Here is a 17,182-nt window from a genome sequence, read left to right as displayed (position 1 = left end):
ATGCAATTCTGGACGGAGAGGATTTTAAACACACATACAACACTCTCCCTCCACCCTGCAGAGGGTGGAGTCTGAGGACAGTGCAAAGTCCCTGGAGCCAGGCTCCTGACACAATGCAGGGTGTGTTACGTGCAGGGAGGGGGGAAGAGCCTGGGCTTTATCCTCAAGGCTGAGTTGCCTGTTCAGGGATCCCTTGGCAGGAAATGTGTCACCACAGTCTCGGTGACTGAACTGAGGCACGATTAGCCAATTCAGAGCTTGTGATACAATCTTTCAGGGTTCCCTGCCCTTCCCTTTGCAGAAGGTGCTTAATATTAACAGTACGGCCCAGAGGAGAAGATAAGATAACAGGCCAAGTCCTGCCCTTGAGCCCCAGCGTGCGGCTCCTGTGCACTCCAGTGCCACGTGGATCTGACAGCGGGGCCCCGTTTGTTTTACCCTCCCTTGACTATTATGGTGAGTGGGTTATGGGAGGCAGTATGGATTAGCAGTAAGCGCTGCGATGTCGGGCTTCTCCTTTCCTGGTTCCGCCACAGACTCATTGGATGATCTTGGGCATGTCATTTAACTGCATAGGGAAGAAATGCTCTGCCACTGGTTTATCAAGTGCTCTGAGCTGAGGAGGTGGAGGCTGCCATGTCAGGCCTGGCCTGCGCTTAAGACTTTTGCTGGTGTCACAGTGTTGGCTACAGGGGTGAGATTTTACATCTTTATACTGGGAAAAGCTCTTGTACGGCTGAAGTGATATTGGCACCAAAGTCCTTATTTTCACCCTGTGGCTTTTGTGTTCAGGGCACCGGTTTAAGCGAGAGCAGCGTATGCTGGCATGAACTGCGTCTCCAAGACCTCTCTACCGGCAAAGCTTTTCTAGCGCAGATTGGACATAAGTGCAAGCATTGTTACTGACCACCGAGCTCTGTCCACGAACACCGCTCTCCTCAGGCCTTGGGTCCGCTTACTCTGGACTGCCTCCCGGGGCCTTCTGGTTGTCAGAGGTAGGGCTGGTTCGGGGTGGAGGCTAGAGGCAGGGAATCCACTGAAACGTGCCTGAGAGGGGATCAAGTGAACGACACCAGGTTGGAGCCAGGTGTCTGATTTATCCCATGAGGGAGATGCCTATGGCTGCCTAATTAGAGAGAGAGAGAGCTGCTGTTCTCCAAAGTTGTGAGCTGTGCTGGGAAAGGAGCGGGCTCGGGTATCACGAGCTCATCTCTCTGCTTTGTGACTCACATCCATAGTTACCTAAGGGCTGCGGGACCATGGGACTATCGCCTGTGGAACGATGCTGGCATGTAGACTTAGAGGGAGCTTGGTTTTGGCCCGTGGATGCATCTCCTGGTCCAATGGGGGTCAGGTCAGGTGGAGCTGGCTTCATTCTTCCTCCTCCTGGATGCTTTGACACTGGCCTTGTGGTTCACATCAGAGCAGATAGCTCCTGAGAACGAGCCAAAGGGGACCCGGAGAGGGGACCTGGCTACCCAGAGGAGACACTTCCACAGGCAAGGCTTTGCATTTTCAGTGGCAATTTGACCCCAGAGTCTATGGCCAGGTCCCAGGAGCTGGCAGTGCACAGGGAATCTGCCACAGCTGCAGGTGAATTTTGAAATCCGAGTTTGTTTACTGACTCAGGATAGGACCGACCAAGGCACCACGTCCAGCAGCCCCTATGCTGTTTGGCTGGGTGTTAAGTTTCATGTATTATACGCTGCCCCTGCCCCACCAGTTCACACCGTGCTGTAGATTGGAGTGCGGACGAGGCTTGATTGCACCACAGAAGCTGTCCTGGGGGAGGCTGGAGGTTTTGGTAGAGGGCAGTTGAGTCCCCTGGGGAGGAGCGGGAGGTGACTCGGGATAGTGGGCTTAGCACATTAGCTGGGTGTTTCTGCTACAATGACCAGCAATAAACCCCACTGAGGATAAAACAAGTCTGGTGTGGGGCCAGCTCCTGGTTCAGTTCAGCCCTGTCATTAGAAACACAGGTCCCATGGAAACCCATGGGATCACTTGTTCTGTTCATGCCCTCTGAAGCACCTGGCCTTGGCCACTGTCAGAAGAGAGGAGACGGGGCTAGATGGACCTTTGGTCTGACCCCGTCTGGCCGTTCTTAAGTTCTAAGATTTCACTGGCAGGTCTGGCAGATTCCTGGACTCCCTGGCCAATGGCTAGCTGCAGCCCTTCCTCCACCAGGGGCAGCCCCAAAAGGGGCTGATATGTTTGGGAAGGGTATTTGATCCCCTTTTGCTTGAAGCTTGTGTCCTGGTGGATGGGCCTGGAGTGAGCACTGAGACCTGGGTGCCTCCTGCTGCCAAATGGCCTCATCTGCCCCGAGCCGGCCGCTGCCTCCATCTGCCCATGTCCCGACTCATTGAAACAAAAGAAAATTAACCGGGAGCGACAGTGACTGCTGGGATCAAGGGCTTTCCCGGGTCAGGGGATGGTAATAGCAGGGCCTGTTGAAGGGGGGTGCAGGTGTGTGTGTGGATGTGAATGTCTTGGGGGAGGCGCATGGTGATGGGAACCATGTAGGTCGGCTGGGGAGAAAAGACAGAGCAGGAATTAGTGGCTTAGCCCCCGTTTGCTTAGCTGAGACAGTTTATTGAGAGATAATGCGGAGCTGAGCTGGAGTGGAAGCCCCTGGGCTGCGCTTCACACCAGAGAGGACGTCAAAACATTCAGATTAGCCAGCACGCTCGCCGGGCAGGGCCTGCGGAAAGGCCAGTGGCAGGGGGCTGTTGTTGGCCAGGCAATCTGTCTTCTCCAGTGGAGCCGGCACAAAGCTCTGTCTGCCAAAGAACCTCGCAGCAGCTGGTTCAGGGGCTGCTTTACACTGTCTAGGGGTCGGGGGGATGGGTGACTAGAGTCTATCTGATTTCCATCTCCCTGGCAGTTTCCATTCCCTGGCGATAAATAGACTCAGGGAGGATTGTGCAAGGATGGGCAGGACTGGCCAGGGTGCAGGGTCAGCCACCATACCAGGGAAGGTGCCATCCTGGCACAGTTGCTCATTCTGGTTGCAGGTAGAAGCCCTGGGAAGGGGGAGGGAGGGACACTGAGGAGCTGGGGCTACGGGCAGGAGGCCCTCTCTAGACTGGGTCACGGGGAAGGGAGAAGGCATTCAGCTCTTCAGGTTTCCAGCACTTCTGCATCGGGATGGATACCTGGATGGACAGAGCATCAAGCCTTTACTGAGAGATGCTGGGGCCTGGCGTTCCTCTTCTCTCAGGGCAGTCCGCGGGCTCGTCAGTCAATTCCGCTCATCGATCTGAGCCATGAGATTGTGCCATTAAAACTTGTCTGCCCTGCGGGACTGAAGCCTGGCTCCCACCCCGGTGGTTTGAACCTTGGAAGGGCTGAGAGAACTGTCGGTGCTCTGCAGTTTAGGGGGACCGTGGTACAGGGTTCAAGTTAGCCCCTTGCTCAGCCTGGCTCTACTGAGGAAACTGACGGCCTCCTTGAATTCAGGAACCTGTGCTGAGGGCCACAGCCTTGCTGCCACAGTCCTTTCTAGGTGCCACTTTCCGGCCTCCAAGAGCCAGGGCGGCTTCAGAATGACCCATGCCACACCCCTAAGGTCGAGTGCCTTCCATCCGAGGATCTCAAAGCACTTCACCACAGTGCGTCAATACCAGTCTCTGAGGAACCCATGCCAACTGGATTTCCTCCTCTGGGGGCTCAGCTCCCTAGTGTGAGACTGACGGGAGCCTGGCTCTCCAAGCCCCCCACCAGCATCTCAGTGCCCCCCTCTAGACCACTCCGCTGCCGGCGCTTTCTGCCAGGGGCCAGCAGTGGGACGGTGTCATAGCCACCCCCAGGTGGACTTCGGATCGGACGCTGTTTCTGCATCCTTGGAGTTCCCCTCTTCCCCTGGGGCGGCTCCTTGCAGCACCGGCTTCTCTTGATACTTTTAGCAGTGGGGCCGATGTCACCTTTGGCTTGTTGACACCTCTGCAAGTGAGGGGGTGCCGGCTGCCCCGGTTCATGTGGATCAGTGACATTGGTGCGACGTGGGGCACGGGGTCACCAGCTCCCTCCATGAAGTGCGCACCGAACCCAGGTTCTGTGGATGGAGTCGTGGGGGGCCTGACCTAGGCTGGCGGGAGATCTGTGTCCTACTGAAAGGAGGTTTTCAGCATCCTCCTTTAGCAACCATTGCCTTATGATGGAAGCGTCTGAGCTGATGCTCTAACTGGTGCTAACAGGAGGGAATCTGTTTCTTGCTGCGTTCCTGCCTCCTTCCTCCTGGTACAAACCTCTTTTTGTCCTCACCTGGAGGACACCTGTTGGCACCTGTTATGGATGGCGGATCTGGGAAGTCCCTGCGATTCCCCTGCATCGTGCACAAAACTGTCTCATACGGTTCCGGTTCCTTTCCTTGGAGGACTGGTGGGTTTGTGGAGATTCCTCTGCCATTTCCCAAGCTACACGGAGCAGGAATCCAGCCAATAGGATGGGATAATTGCTTTACCAGCTCATGGGGCTGGAATCCCCCTCACCCACCCACCTCCCCTCAGAGTGGGGTGACGGGGGAACATTTCAAGCTCGGTGGCTTTCTTGGTGACCTTGTCCTCACTGTCAGTATTTTGGGGGTGTCTATGACCCTTGGAGTTTGAGGGGCTCTTTGGAGCACTGCTCAGGGCAGTGATGAGGTGGTGTGGAGGTATAGACACTGGGGGCTGGGCTGTCCCTGTCCTTCCCAGGGCCAGAAATCCTGGAGAGTTGGCAGGGTCCTTGCCTGTCTCATGCTAGCGGGTCCCAATCGGAGAGTAGGAACCCAGTCACTATGGGGTCTTCAGAGAAGCAGGACTCCAGGGGAGCAATTATCCCTGGGGGAAGCCAAAGCACAGACTGGTTGGGAGGCAGGGTCACCCTGAGATGAAGGGCCACCGTGAATCAGGGACCGTTGGTCAGAGACCCCAGCCCTTCTCCCCAGGCCTGTCCCTAGAGTGTGTGGTCCAATATGTTCATGGCACCTCCCCACAGAGGCCTGTGGCCGGCACACCATGCACACAGGATGGTGTTTTTGCCCCGCACGCCTGGCCTGTTAGTTATTTCCTAGTGCTGGTGCTGACCTCTCCAAGCCGGGCAGCCTCCCCTCTGCTGTCCTGGTGCAATGCCTGGGGATTCTCCCTCCCATCTTCCAGGAGCCCTAGTGGGTCGCATCTCCCCCAGCCCATCCCTAAGGGGCTGAATGCTGAACAGTGAAGCCCCCAACTTCCCATTACAGCCCCAGATCTTTTTTCTCTCCTTTAAAGAGGGAATCATTTCATTCTCCAGGCATCGCCCCCTCCAATCTGTGTGAAATAGGAGAGGGGGGGTGAAGACAGCTGTTCCCATGGGTACGTTCCAGCCTCTCCTGTGGTTTCCATGGTAGCCATTCAGGAGGTTGGAAAGTTTCCTCATCCCCCCCAATCGGGTGTCAATAGCTTGGAAATGGGGATTGAGCAGGGACAACGCCAGGTCTGGGCCATTGTTCCTCACTCCACTGGGCTGAAGAAGCGGAGCAAAATTCTGGCAGAGGAATTCCATGTGGATGGAGCGGGATGAGGAGCAGGGAGGCCAGTCAAGACCTGTGAGCTGGGTGCAGTTAACCCTAGGGTGGACCACCCCAGCTAACGCCTTATTAAGTGCTAGGTGCCCCGTCCTGTTTAGAACTGTGCTTGTTAAAGCACGTTTGCTAAATCGACTTTAAACTGTTCACTGTCACATTCTGTTCCGAAGCGAGCCCTTTATAGCAGTGTATGGAGAGAGCGTACAGAGGGCACTGCTGTGAGGAAGCTCACAGGACTGGGGGTCCCTGCCCGCAGTGTCAGGGTGCTGCTGTGAGGATGCCTGCAGCCCGGGGAGTCCCCGGGCACCGCTGTGGGGATGGAAGATGTGGCTGGCACTGTTTTTGAGGAAGCTCACGGCAACAGCCACAGGATTTGCTTCTATGTACCCCCCTCCCTGGATATGTGATCCTACATCTCCCGCTCCTTTCGGGCAGCAACCTTCTGAGTGTCTGAATTCCAGCAGCCTGGCACCATGGCCCACCGCCTTGCCCCTGCTAAGCAGCCAGAAAGACCTAATAAACCTGAAGGAGCAGCCCATTGCAGATGTGCAGCAAACCCAGTTCTGGACAGCGCACACAGGGACGGCCTCTCCCTTGCTGCATCATAAACCCCGGCCTGGTTGATCACTTGGAAACAGAAGGAAAAGAGAAAGCAAAGTCTGGAGGGACATTGGGCCTAGCTGACTGATCAGCTCCCTCTAACCATCGCTGGCTCCTGAGGGGAGCTGATAGGGCTGGACCCAGAGAACCACCCCCTCCAATACACAGGCTGCAGAGAGATGCCCTCAGGGCTCATCTGCCAGCCTGGCATACAATCGTAAAATGGGCCTGATCCCTTCCCCACACCTCCCACTCCTTTTCTGCCTCCGGGCCAGAGCCTGCGTTGACTTTGTGGCCACGGATTTTCACTTGCCAGGCAGCTAAAGAGCAAAATTAACATTGGACCCCCATGCTCGGCTAATTGCAGGTCTTTTGATGCAGAGCTAGCCGCCTGGCTCAGTGCAGGGGCAAGCCGGACAGGGCTGGGGGAGGGGGCGTCTGTGTTACTCCGACACTTCTCCTGCTTCCTGAGATCAGGCTCCAGAGCATCCTTGGCTGCAGTTCAGGGGCCAGCATTGTGTCTGCCAAGGAAACGGGGGTGGGGGTGGGGAGAAGGAATCGCTTATTGGAGGTTGTGTCGCTGGGCTAATGTATTTGCATGTATTTGCAATGTGCAATTTGAAGCCCAGTGATGGGGAAATTCCACTCTCACTGTGTGTGTGTGTGTGTATCCCCCTCCCTGTCCTTAATGGTTGACATTACAGCCCACTCATGGGGGAATTCCACTCCTCTCTGTCTGTGTGTGCCTATGCGTGTGTGTACTAGATCACACACACAAGGTGAGCTGGAGGGGAGCAGAAGAACAGGCCTGCTTTCTCAGTTGACAGGAGACAGCCCCCTTTTGCTGGCGTGGTGCCAGGAATTCTGGTCAAACTTTAATTATAAATCCAGACACGGGTGTCTGGGAAAGGCGGCCGAGCGCCAGAGGTGAAAGCCCTGGAAGAACTCGGCAGCGTCTTTGATCACCTGTGGTTTTCCCCCTTGTCAGGAGGGTGTCAGAGCAAGGGCTCGTGCACTGCCAAGGATGGGTGAGACTGTATAACCACCATGATCAAAAGACCATTCCAGCCGGCTGTGGCAAAGCACAGCCTGTCAGCACCTCTGTGGGCTGCATTGCCTGCTGATTAGCCGGGAAAGCCATAGATGGCCTGGGATGCTGGACTGCTCTCTGGGGACACCCTGAGCCCCAGCAACTCTATCAAACTCACCCAGTGCCGTCCATTTTCCTGCTACCGGGAACAGCTGAACATCTGGTGAAGGTCAGAAGAACATCCGGTGAAGGTCAGAAGAACATCTGGTCAGCACCACTGCAGAAAGTGTTATTGAGAGAGGGTTCCACCATCACGGATGGGGGAGCCCCTCTGGCTTCGAACGCTCCGAACCACAATTGCTTTGCACCCCCATCCTGATCTGCAGCTTCCCTGGCTTTTCCTGCCCTGAGGCCCCCCTGCCTAGTGTCTCTGTTGCAATAAAGTACTCAACCTGCTTCTCCCCCGTCCTGAGCTCTTCCTGGGCAGAAGCCAGGGTGCGCTGGCCTGTGCGTGGTTTGGAGTCCTCAGTCCAACGCCAACCGGGTCACAATGGTGCAGCATCATCTCCCCATGTCACAGCGTTGGTGTTAGGGTAAAAAGACCAGCCCCATTTAAACCAGGGGGTATTAACCATGCCCCTGGGCCTGAGAGGAACTCTCCTCCCGACTCCAATCGGACTCCTGCTAGCAACGAGAGCTGAGGGACTTCCAGAGTCCAGAGGTCCATGGAGCCCATTCAGGGGCACGGGAATGGGGGGGGGGCAGGGGACCATGGCCCTCCCACTTTTCACCATCCGTAAGGGTGGGCGATTGCTGCGGGAGAGGAGCAAGTGGGGGGTGGGGTCTTGGGGGGAGGAGGCAGTGTGGGAGCAGGGCCTTGGGGGAAGGGATGGCGTGGGGAGGTGGGGCCATGGTTTGGCCACTGGTGCCCCCCCTGCCACTTTTAGGGACCTTCTGCCACTCCTGGGTCCATTGTTGGCTGCCCTAAACAGCGGGTTCACTCCTCATTCATGCTGTGGCATTCCTTACCCAGGCTCTTAGCTGCAGAAGGGAACAGCACCCGGGGACCAGTGCGCGGCCAGGGGCCAGCCACCAGCTACCATTTTGGCAGTGTCACAAAGGTCCAAGCCAGTCCCTTCTGGTGTTATTCACAAGAGCAAAGTGAGAACGCCCAACATGCACTAGGGAGCACTGGAGGGAGCTTGTGGGGGATTGGAAAGAGCGGAGGGGAACTGGGCTTTGAATCTGATTGAATGGAATCTGCTCTCCTGCACAGCACCCCCGTTCCTTCCAGTCCAGCTTTCTGCTCCTCCCCTCCCCTTCCAGTCCCTTTCTCCTCCCCCTTTGTTCTTCCAAAAATCAAATCAAAACTCCCTATATTCTTGGCTCCACCAAGGACAGTCTGCTGGGACATAGCTCACGTCAAGCCAGGCCAGGGCTTCCTATTGGACTAAACAATGCTGCAGTCTTTGCATCCTTTCGTAGCCTTCCAGATAGATGGCAGGATGATGGGCTGAGAGGCGCTGTTTCGGCTGTTTCTTGCCATTCTCCTAGGGCCACACAGGGTCTTTTTCCACCGTGCTTTGTAATGGAAAGTCTCTTAGATCCTCAGAGCTATCATCTCCCTCTCCTTGCGCTCTTGGACGATGGAGTAAAAAAATGCCTCTTGGTTCTGATGCTTTGTGTCACATTTGGCTGTATCTATGGTCTTTCCTCTTGAGAGTTTGATGGTCCCGTCTGGCCTTAAAGTCTGAGTTCCGCAACTGTGCTTTGCATGTCCTATTTCCAGTTGGCGATAAGGGATTCTATGTTTGACAAGGGCCTGTCTCTGTTCTGTAGACTTCACTAACACGGCTTCTGCTCTAAAACCTGTCACTGTAGCAAGGTAAAAAGAAAAGGAGGACTTGTGCCACCTTAGAGACTAACCAATTTATTTGAGCATGAGCTTTCGTGAGCTACAGCTCACTTCATGGTTGCATGTAGCAAGGTAGTTTGCAGGTCTGTAAACAGAACCTGGATCTCATGATTAGATTTTTTTTCCAGGCCGATTGTTTCACCAGGTGACTGTTTTGTCTCTGTAGGTTTCTGTCTTTGTTTGCTTGTTGGGTGGGGCTGTTTGCTTTGCTGGTCTGGAGGCTGGCACTAGGAAAGCCTAGGAGTACTGTTTTTTTATGAACAGGGAGTGCATTTGTCTAGCGTTAATTTTTGATCGTCTAGTGCTTCGTGCTACTGGGTTGGAGTTGGCATCACCAGTTTTTTTGCACTGTACATTGTTAATCTAGGGGTCTCAACCAAGTTCTCCCATGGTTTGCAGAATCCTGACGTCCATCTAGCATTTGTTTACAAGACTGCAGGTTTGTCCCGTTTAGGATAGCCTGCTCAAGAGACTTGAGATGTGCAGTGTCTGATCTTGGGTTGGATTACGTTATAAACCTTCGCCAAAGTCTGATCCCAGGTTGTTGCTGTCATCGGGCAGAAAACACACAGCGCTTTTCTCTTGGACTGTTCTCACAGCCACTCTGAAGCTGTGAAGCAGAGGGATGCAGAGTCACACTGGAGCCTAGCTCTGCTCCTGGTGAAGGGTCGTTCGATTTTTGATTGTTTGTTTGGGGGCTTGACCGGTTGCTGTTCTTTTCCAGGTTGTTTCCTGGGGCCCCCAGCTCATCTCCAGCAGGAGGTGCCATGCTCAGTGGGTAACACAATGAGGTCATCTGCATAGGGAAGACAGTCCCAGATTTGGGGCGCAGAAGGGGGTAACACAGGCCTGTCGCCGCTGGATGCACGAGAAGCGTGAGGAAGAAGCTGCAGCCCAGCTCTTCTCCCCTCTCTTGTTTGAAGACGTTGGTTTGCACAATGTCTGTTTACATCCTGCTGACAGGCAGGGACACGGATTCAGCTTTGCCCTGAAATCCACATTGCAGGACTTCAGAGGGCAGCTCGGCTGGGGGCAGCCCTACACGTTCGCCTTCACTCTGGGAAACAGATGGAGAGTTTCCTTCTCCTTTGTTTTCTGGGTGCTCCTTAATAAGTGTCTCTGGGTTGTAGATGTCCTGCCCTGCCACCACCTCTGTCATTACTTGGGTCCACTCAGGTCCTTTCCCGGTGTAACCGCTTCCCCGAGGCGGGTCCAGAGAAGTGTCTGAATTGGACCTGCCTTGTCTTGGGTTGTGCCAGCCCCTGTCCCATCCTTCCTCCAGGCTGCAGCGCTTTCTGCAGGTTCGTTGTCCCCGCCCCATCCCCCACCTTTCACCCCTCCCCCTTACACCCTAGCTTTCCCGGGTTCTCAGGGCCCCAATCCCTTTCCCCTGCTCCTGACTCCAGGGAGCCCCATCCTTGAGCTGGCGATGGGAGAGGAGCAGCTCTCTGCTGCCCACTAGTGCCAGCAGCTGGAAGTCCCAGCTGGCAGGGATTTGGGTTGCAGCGCGTCCTTTCACACATATCTGCAGGGCAGCCTTTCCTCTCACACCCCAAAAGGATCGCCAGGAGCTAACCCCTTCGGGGTGGGGGGATCCTGGAAGCTAATCCTGAAAGCTCCAGGCACGCAGCATTGCAAGGATCCCCAGGATCCCCAGTGGCTGCTCTGGGGGAGTCACACAAGCCCCCGTTCCAGGAGCAGCTGCTGTGGATGTTCCCATGGCGCCTGCATCCCAAAGCCCTTCCTGTCGTCGAGCCGATCCGGCTGCATCCGTACCTGGTGATGGGAACATGCGGCTGGGGACGGGCCATTTATTTCCGTCTCTCAGAGCAGCCCTCTGGCCTGGCTTGTGAGATGACGGGAAGCCGAGGTCCCGGCTACTTGTGGCCATGACAGATCCCATAGCGCTTTCCACACACAGAATGGGGTCTGCTCTAGCCTGAGACCCTCTGCCTCCCGCACTCTCCTCTGCTTTCCCCAATGGCTGCGGGGCCCTTTGCAGCTGCCGGGGGCAGACACTGGTAAGCCTCTGCATGTTCCACGCCAGAGGGGCTGACGATGCAATCTTACCTACCTCCCTGCTGGTGAGGAGCATACGTACTGGTAGTTGCTGGATGTTTCTGCCCACTGGCCCCTTTGTTTCGCCTGTGGAGCCCTGCTGGCCCCCTGCCCGTGTCTCTCGTCCTCCCACCGGGTCTCCCCCCAGCCCCATGGCTGCGCTGACATGCTCTCCCTCAGCGGTTGCAGCCTCAAACCAGCCTTAATTCCATGCTGTCCCTCTTGGGCCCTGATTGGCAGCTGCCCTCCAGCGGGCTAGGGCACCGTCACAGAGACAGGTTGGGGGCCAGCAGGGGGGCTGGCTCCTAAGCTGCACTGAGTTGAATTCGAGGCCTGGCTGCAGGAGGGGGGGGGCGACTCCAGGACAAGAACCTTTGCAGCAGCCCTTGGCTTAGTGCAGCTCCCGGGCCCCTGGGGCCATTCTGGTGGGATGAGAGTTGGAAGTGGGGGGGGGGGTGCAGGTCACACCCCACCAGCTGGACGTTCCCTGACCTGCAGCCCAATGCAAATTGCAGGCAGCTCTTGAGACAAGGGGACGACAAGGTGCTGGGTGGGGGGAAGGACTGGAGAGAGCCCCCCCCCTCCTCTCAGGGTGGGACGTGGGGGACACGCTCCCTTCATTTCCCCGCCCTTTGGGCCCCCATCTGCCAGTGCCTGCTCTTGTGAGCCTACATGGCCTGGGAGGGCTCTGGGGTTGTGCGTCTGAGGGCTGAAGGGTCTGTGGGGGAGGTGGCCCAATGCGGGGGTGGCTGGGTGGGTGGCGGGGGGGGGCACTGCTGCTTTGCTCTAGGCATTTTTAATTACCCTGGAAATAAATCAGCGCTCAGCTGTTGCTGTGGAAACAGCCAGTGGCTTGGCTTTGCACCATCTCTCAGCCGCTCTATTTCATTCACCTCCCAGAAGCCACAGGCAGCTCGCGAGAGAGAGGAGGGCATGTGAGCGCAGCCATGGGGCAGGGGGGAGACTCCCCCATAGGGTGGGGTTGGGGGGGGGCAGGCTCCCTGATGAACATGGAGACTGAATCACCGGCTGGGCCTGCCCCAGGGCTAGTGCTCGGCAGGCTGACCAAGCAGAAAGATCTGGGTGGAACCACTGTATAACCCCTGGGCGAGGGAGGGGCTAGCTCTGTTGGTCTGGGGTGTGAAGCGGGGGGACCCTGAGGGATAGAGCTGTGCTGGCAGGAGCCCCACGGGCAGACGCAGTTACACGGGTACGTTCTAGCTTGTTTCTCTGGCGGGGCGGGGCAGTTTTGCCAGCACAAGCTGTGTCCACGCTGGGACTGCTTCGCCAGGCTACTGGCAAAGTGCTCCATGCACAGGCCTGGCCAGAGCAATGAGGCCCAGGGTAGCCGTCTAGGTCAAGACCTGCTTGCACCCGTGAGTGTGAGTGCAGTGACGGCGAAGGGTCAGGGCTGGAGATGCACCCATCAGTCTCCCTGGGTTTGCAGGTGGAACCGGGACGGGGGGAGGGCTGTGAAAAGCCAGTTCCTGCCCTGCCCTGCCAGCTCCCTTCACGGAGGAATGTTCTTCTCCGTGGAATAAACACGGCTATTAAATATTTAATCTCTGGGCTAAGACCTTTCTTATTTCATTTGCAATAATCTTGCTGGCACAGATGGTGCTCGGGTGGCCTAGATTGCCAGCAGGAGCTCTCCGAGCTGCAGCAAGAGCAAAGCATGCTGGGGCCAGTGGCTGGAGAGCCTGCACCGCCCCGCCCCTCCCGGGGGTCACTGGCTGCCCAAAGCATCGCCGCCCCTCCCTGTCCAGTTCCAGCAGCCAGGGAGGAATCACACTAGGCCAGCAGCTGCAGAGCCCAGAGACCCTGGGAGTTTTCTTACTGCTCAAAGCCCTGTAGGAGCACACGGAGGAACAGGCATGTCCCGGGGGGGTACAAAGGGGCACACTGACTCCCCCACGGAGGCCTTGAACGGGACGTGCTGGAGCGCACGCCGCTGCGGACCAGACCCTCCCGGGTGGCAGAGGCTGCTTGCTTTGCTGGAAGCCCCAATTCTTCGCATGCTGCGCAGGAAGCAGGAGGCATGTGGCGGTTCAAGGCGCCCTGTGGGCCCAGACTGTGCTCAAGCCAGACTGTCCTTCCTTCCGCCTGGGTCCAGCTGGACAGTTGAGCGGTCCGGGCTCCTAGGTGGTCTTCCCACCTCGTGTGCGGAGGCTAAACCCGCACTGGGTCAGGGAGCCACAGACATTGTGGGGGGGGGGGGGGGGGGCGACAGGGACACAGCTCTCCCTGTGGCAGCACCAACCTTTGCTGATGTGACCAAGCGCCTGCAGGGAAGTAGTTAAGGGATGGGGGTCAAGTCTCAGGGGGTAGCCGTGTTAGGGTAAAAACCCCACCGGTGGGGTTTTTACCCACGGAAGCTTATGCTCAACTAAATCTGTTAGTCTGCCACCGGACGCCTTGGTTTTAACTGATGGTGTATTCAGTGTCTTTTCAGTGCACTTTAGCCACGGGAAGTGGGAGGCGAACCAGCACTGTGCGCCCAGGCTGCTCTGCACAGACCAGCGTAGGAAACTCGGCGCTCGGTATAAGGGCTGAGCCCGCCTGGCTCGCTGCACTTGTGACCCAAGGTACGTTTGATCCCAGCGCTATAGCTGTGCATGGCTCTCGGCATCCCACCGTCCCCCCCAGCTGCGTGTGTCAGACACACCGCTCTGCCCTAGGCCAGGGGGGGCCCTGGTGCCGCAGAACGAGCTTGGCAGTGCAGACGAAGTAAAGCAAATGCATATGGGAGATGGGGGGGGGGGGGGGTGTGTGGACCAGGCAGGCTCAGGGTTATTGTCTCCCCTGCATATGGAGGCTGGCAAAACAAAGTGCCATCTGTTGCAGAGCCTGAGACTCGGGCATGGCCGGAGGGCCATCTGGTGGTCGGGTGTGCGAGCAGCACCGACAGGTAGAAAAGCAAGGGGCTTAGAATAAACAAGTGCCACTAGACTAAGCCACCCTGCCACGCCAGGAGCTGGGCACTTGGCGGGGGCTGCAGGGGCCAGAAAGTGCAGCATGACCTGCATTTCTCACTCAGGAGCGCGGGCTCAGGGTTGTCACGCCCCTGCTTGTTCCTGGGTATGAGGCCTGGCCCTGTAATGGGCGTCCCGCTGGCAGCTGCCATGATGCAGAATTATTGATTTGCAGTCCTGTAGCACCGAGGGAGGGCCCCAGTCAGGGTCTCTGCAGACACAGACCACAAAGACAGGCCCTGGCCCCAAGGGGCCCTTAGTCGCTCGCTCGCCCATTCTGAGCGGGTCTCTTCGCTAACGTGGCGGCTTTGCACATGCTGAAGTGATCCCGCCATCCTACAGCCAGCGGAGCCCTGGGTTTTCCTGATTAGTGCATTTTCTGTCCCTAGTTGCTAGCGGCTTCTCCCTGCCCATTGGACACTGTGGCACCTCTCGTTCCTCTAACTACTGGCTGGATAGAATTGAGGGATTGGCTCTAAGGCGATTGGGGTGGGGGGGCCCTTTCAGCCAGTATATTACAGCTTCTTTCCAGCCAAGCGCCTATCGACACTTCAGCCCCTGGTCCCCCCCGCGATCCCCACCCACCTGGGCTGGGCTGGTGTTGTCTCAGCACTGAGACTGCCTGGCCTGGCTGCTGAGGTGGAGTTTCCTCCCCAGATGAGGGACAAGGCAGGGCATTAGCCTGGAAAAGCTCTGGGACAGCTGCCATGCACCCGGCCTTACGGGGCGCATGTCCGTCAAATAATGATCAGGCAGGTGGAGCACTGGGAGGAACCCAGGGTCACCGTGCATTGGACATGCCACCTTGTAGTGCCACTCCCTCCCCTCCCGTCTGCCAAGGCAATGCATCCGCCTTCACGCTGGGAAGCAGGCAGTGTTTCCTTCTTCTTTGCTTTTGGTTTCGGCGCGCCCATACCTAAGTGTTGCTGGGTGCAGTTGGCAGGGGTGGGATGCAGGATGGGGGCCTGCCCTCATGACTGGGTAGGTGTCATGGCCTTCAGTTGCAGCAATCTCTGTTATTACGTGGGTCAGCAGTGGCTCCCTCCCTACACGTCGGGGTAACCGCTCCTGCTGCGGCCATTCCAGGGACACGTCTGAACGAGACCTGCCTTGTCTTGGGCTGTGCCAGCCCCTGTCCCATGCGTCCTCCAGGCTGCGGCGCCGGCAGGTTTGACTTTCTGGAGGTCTCCCCTTACACACCAGTTCCCCTGGGTTGCTTTGTTCCAGGCCATTTGCATGGCCCCAATCACTTTTCCCTGCTCCTGACTGTAGCCAGCTGCAGCCTTGAGCTGAAGAGCTGGCTGGCTTTGACAGAATGATGCCAGCCTGCCGTCACCCCTCAAAGATGAAAGATTAGGGGAGGAGCAGCTCTCTGCTGCCCACTAGTGCCAGCAGCTGGCACGCCCCCAGCAGGGATTTGGGTTGCAGAGTTGCCCTTTCACACTAAACCGCCAGAATTCCAGCTTCTCCCCCACCCCGAATGGGAACGCAGCAGGATGTGCAGCATGCATCACGTCCTCTGAAAATAGGCTCTCAGGTGTAGTGGTCCCGCTGAAGATTCATGATCACTAAGGGGTGGATTACAGATTCCCCCGGCCTGCACCATCCCGAGACAGCTGCTGTGGAGGTGGCTGGGGCACTTATATAAGTTTTGCCCGCAGGGGCTGCACACAGCCGGGGAAAAGCATCTTGTCCTGGGGTGGGACAGGCCTCCTTTTTAAAGGTAAGAGGCCAAGAATATTGTAAAGATGAGATCTGCGCCCTCGTTTTGCTTCTTGATGCTGGATCAGAAGGCCTGGATTTAAAAAAAACCGCTGCTTGCTTTTCATTTTCAAAGCAGGAAGGTCAAGGCTGGTCTTTTCATGAAGACTTCTAGCTCCCAAGGAGCCCTGTGAATCCCTTCATGGAAAGGGCAGGGTTGTTTTCCCCTCACTAAAGTACTGGCCACTGCAGCTAAACAAACAGCTGCCACCAGCAACCATCGGTCCCCTACCTTGTTACTCCGACTTTACTTTTGTGATGTCATTCGTTGCACTAGGTCTCCAACACCACAGAAGACTCCAGCCTAGGCCTGACCTGAACTTCTAGTGCAGGGAAATAAAATAAATGAAGGAAGCTGGAGGGAGAGGGGGACACTTGGTTTTTTTAAAAAAAGGAAGGACAAGGGCAATTTATTTTTCCATTGAAGGTCACTAGGAAATGACTGGAGGTGGGGGGGGGGGGGAAGCAGTTTCAAAGCTTAGTTTACACCAGTCGTCACTTCCACATGGTTTGCCTTGCAAAGAATACTTTAAAGGCAGCTGTTTAGAGATTTATTTTTTAGAAATTGCCGAACAGTAGGAAAGTTGCTTGAATGACTGATTACCCCAGATCATGGGTACTTACAAAATGTCTTTAATCAATAACTTATCCTGCTGCAAAAACATAATTAGGCATTAATTGAAAACAACATCCCCACCAGCTGTCCTTGCTCCAGCACAAACATAGGAAGTTGAGAAGCGTGAATCACACACTATAAACTCACAGCAATGAGCCAGTTAGAAATACAGGTATAGCCCACCAGGTACTGGAGCTAGATCCACCAGTTCTTTGTGTTCAAAGCCTTTGGACCTTTATAGAACCTCCCCACCGCACAAGCCACTCTCCTTTCAGAGGGCCAGGGTCAGGTCGTTTAGTATAAAACAGGATAAAAAAAAAGACAACCCCAAATATTTCCATTTGGTAAAATACCAGAGTTTTTGGCTTAGAATGCAGTGTTTGCAACCCTCCCACTGCAGAAGCTGTGGCCCCAGAAACTCCCCGAGCACAGGGCTGCCATGTGCATAAGACCCACAGAGTAAATGTGGCCAGGCTATTTGTATGCAGTGTAAACCCAGCCCCAGAGGGAGACAGGAAAAGTAGAGGGTTAATTCCCCGTAAGGCTGTGTCTACACAAGGACTCCTTTACCGGTTTGCGACAGTAGCAAAGCACTCCATGTGGCTGCAGCAATGCGAGCAAAGCTGCACTTTGTACCACAGTAGTAAAACCGCACATATGCCCAAGCAAAACAAGCCATCTA

General features: G+C 56.2%; 1 long non-coding RNA gene across 2 annotated transcripts in view; it reads left to right on the top strand.

Annotated features, from left to right (window-relative positions):
- The window catches only part of LOC125624896 (uncharacterized), a 101,689-nt gene that overhangs the window by 75,813 nt on the left and 8,694 nt on the right, over positions 1–17,182 (top strand). For both annotated transcript variants that reach the window (XR_007353416.2, XR_007353417.2), the window contains one exon: positions 13,593–13,736. This is a non-coding gene — a long non-coding RNA (uncharacterized LOC125624896). The remainder of the gene's footprint in view (positions 1–13,592; positions 13,737–17,182) is intronic.

This window comes from Caretta caretta, chromosome 19 (genome assembly GCF_965140235.1).
Source record: "Caretta caretta isolate rCarCar2 chromosome 19, rCarCar1.hap1, whole genome shotgun sequence".
NCBI lineage: Eukaryota > Metazoa > Chordata > Testudines > Cheloniidae > Caretta > Caretta caretta.
This window is presented reverse-complemented; position numbering and strand designations above follow the sequence as displayed.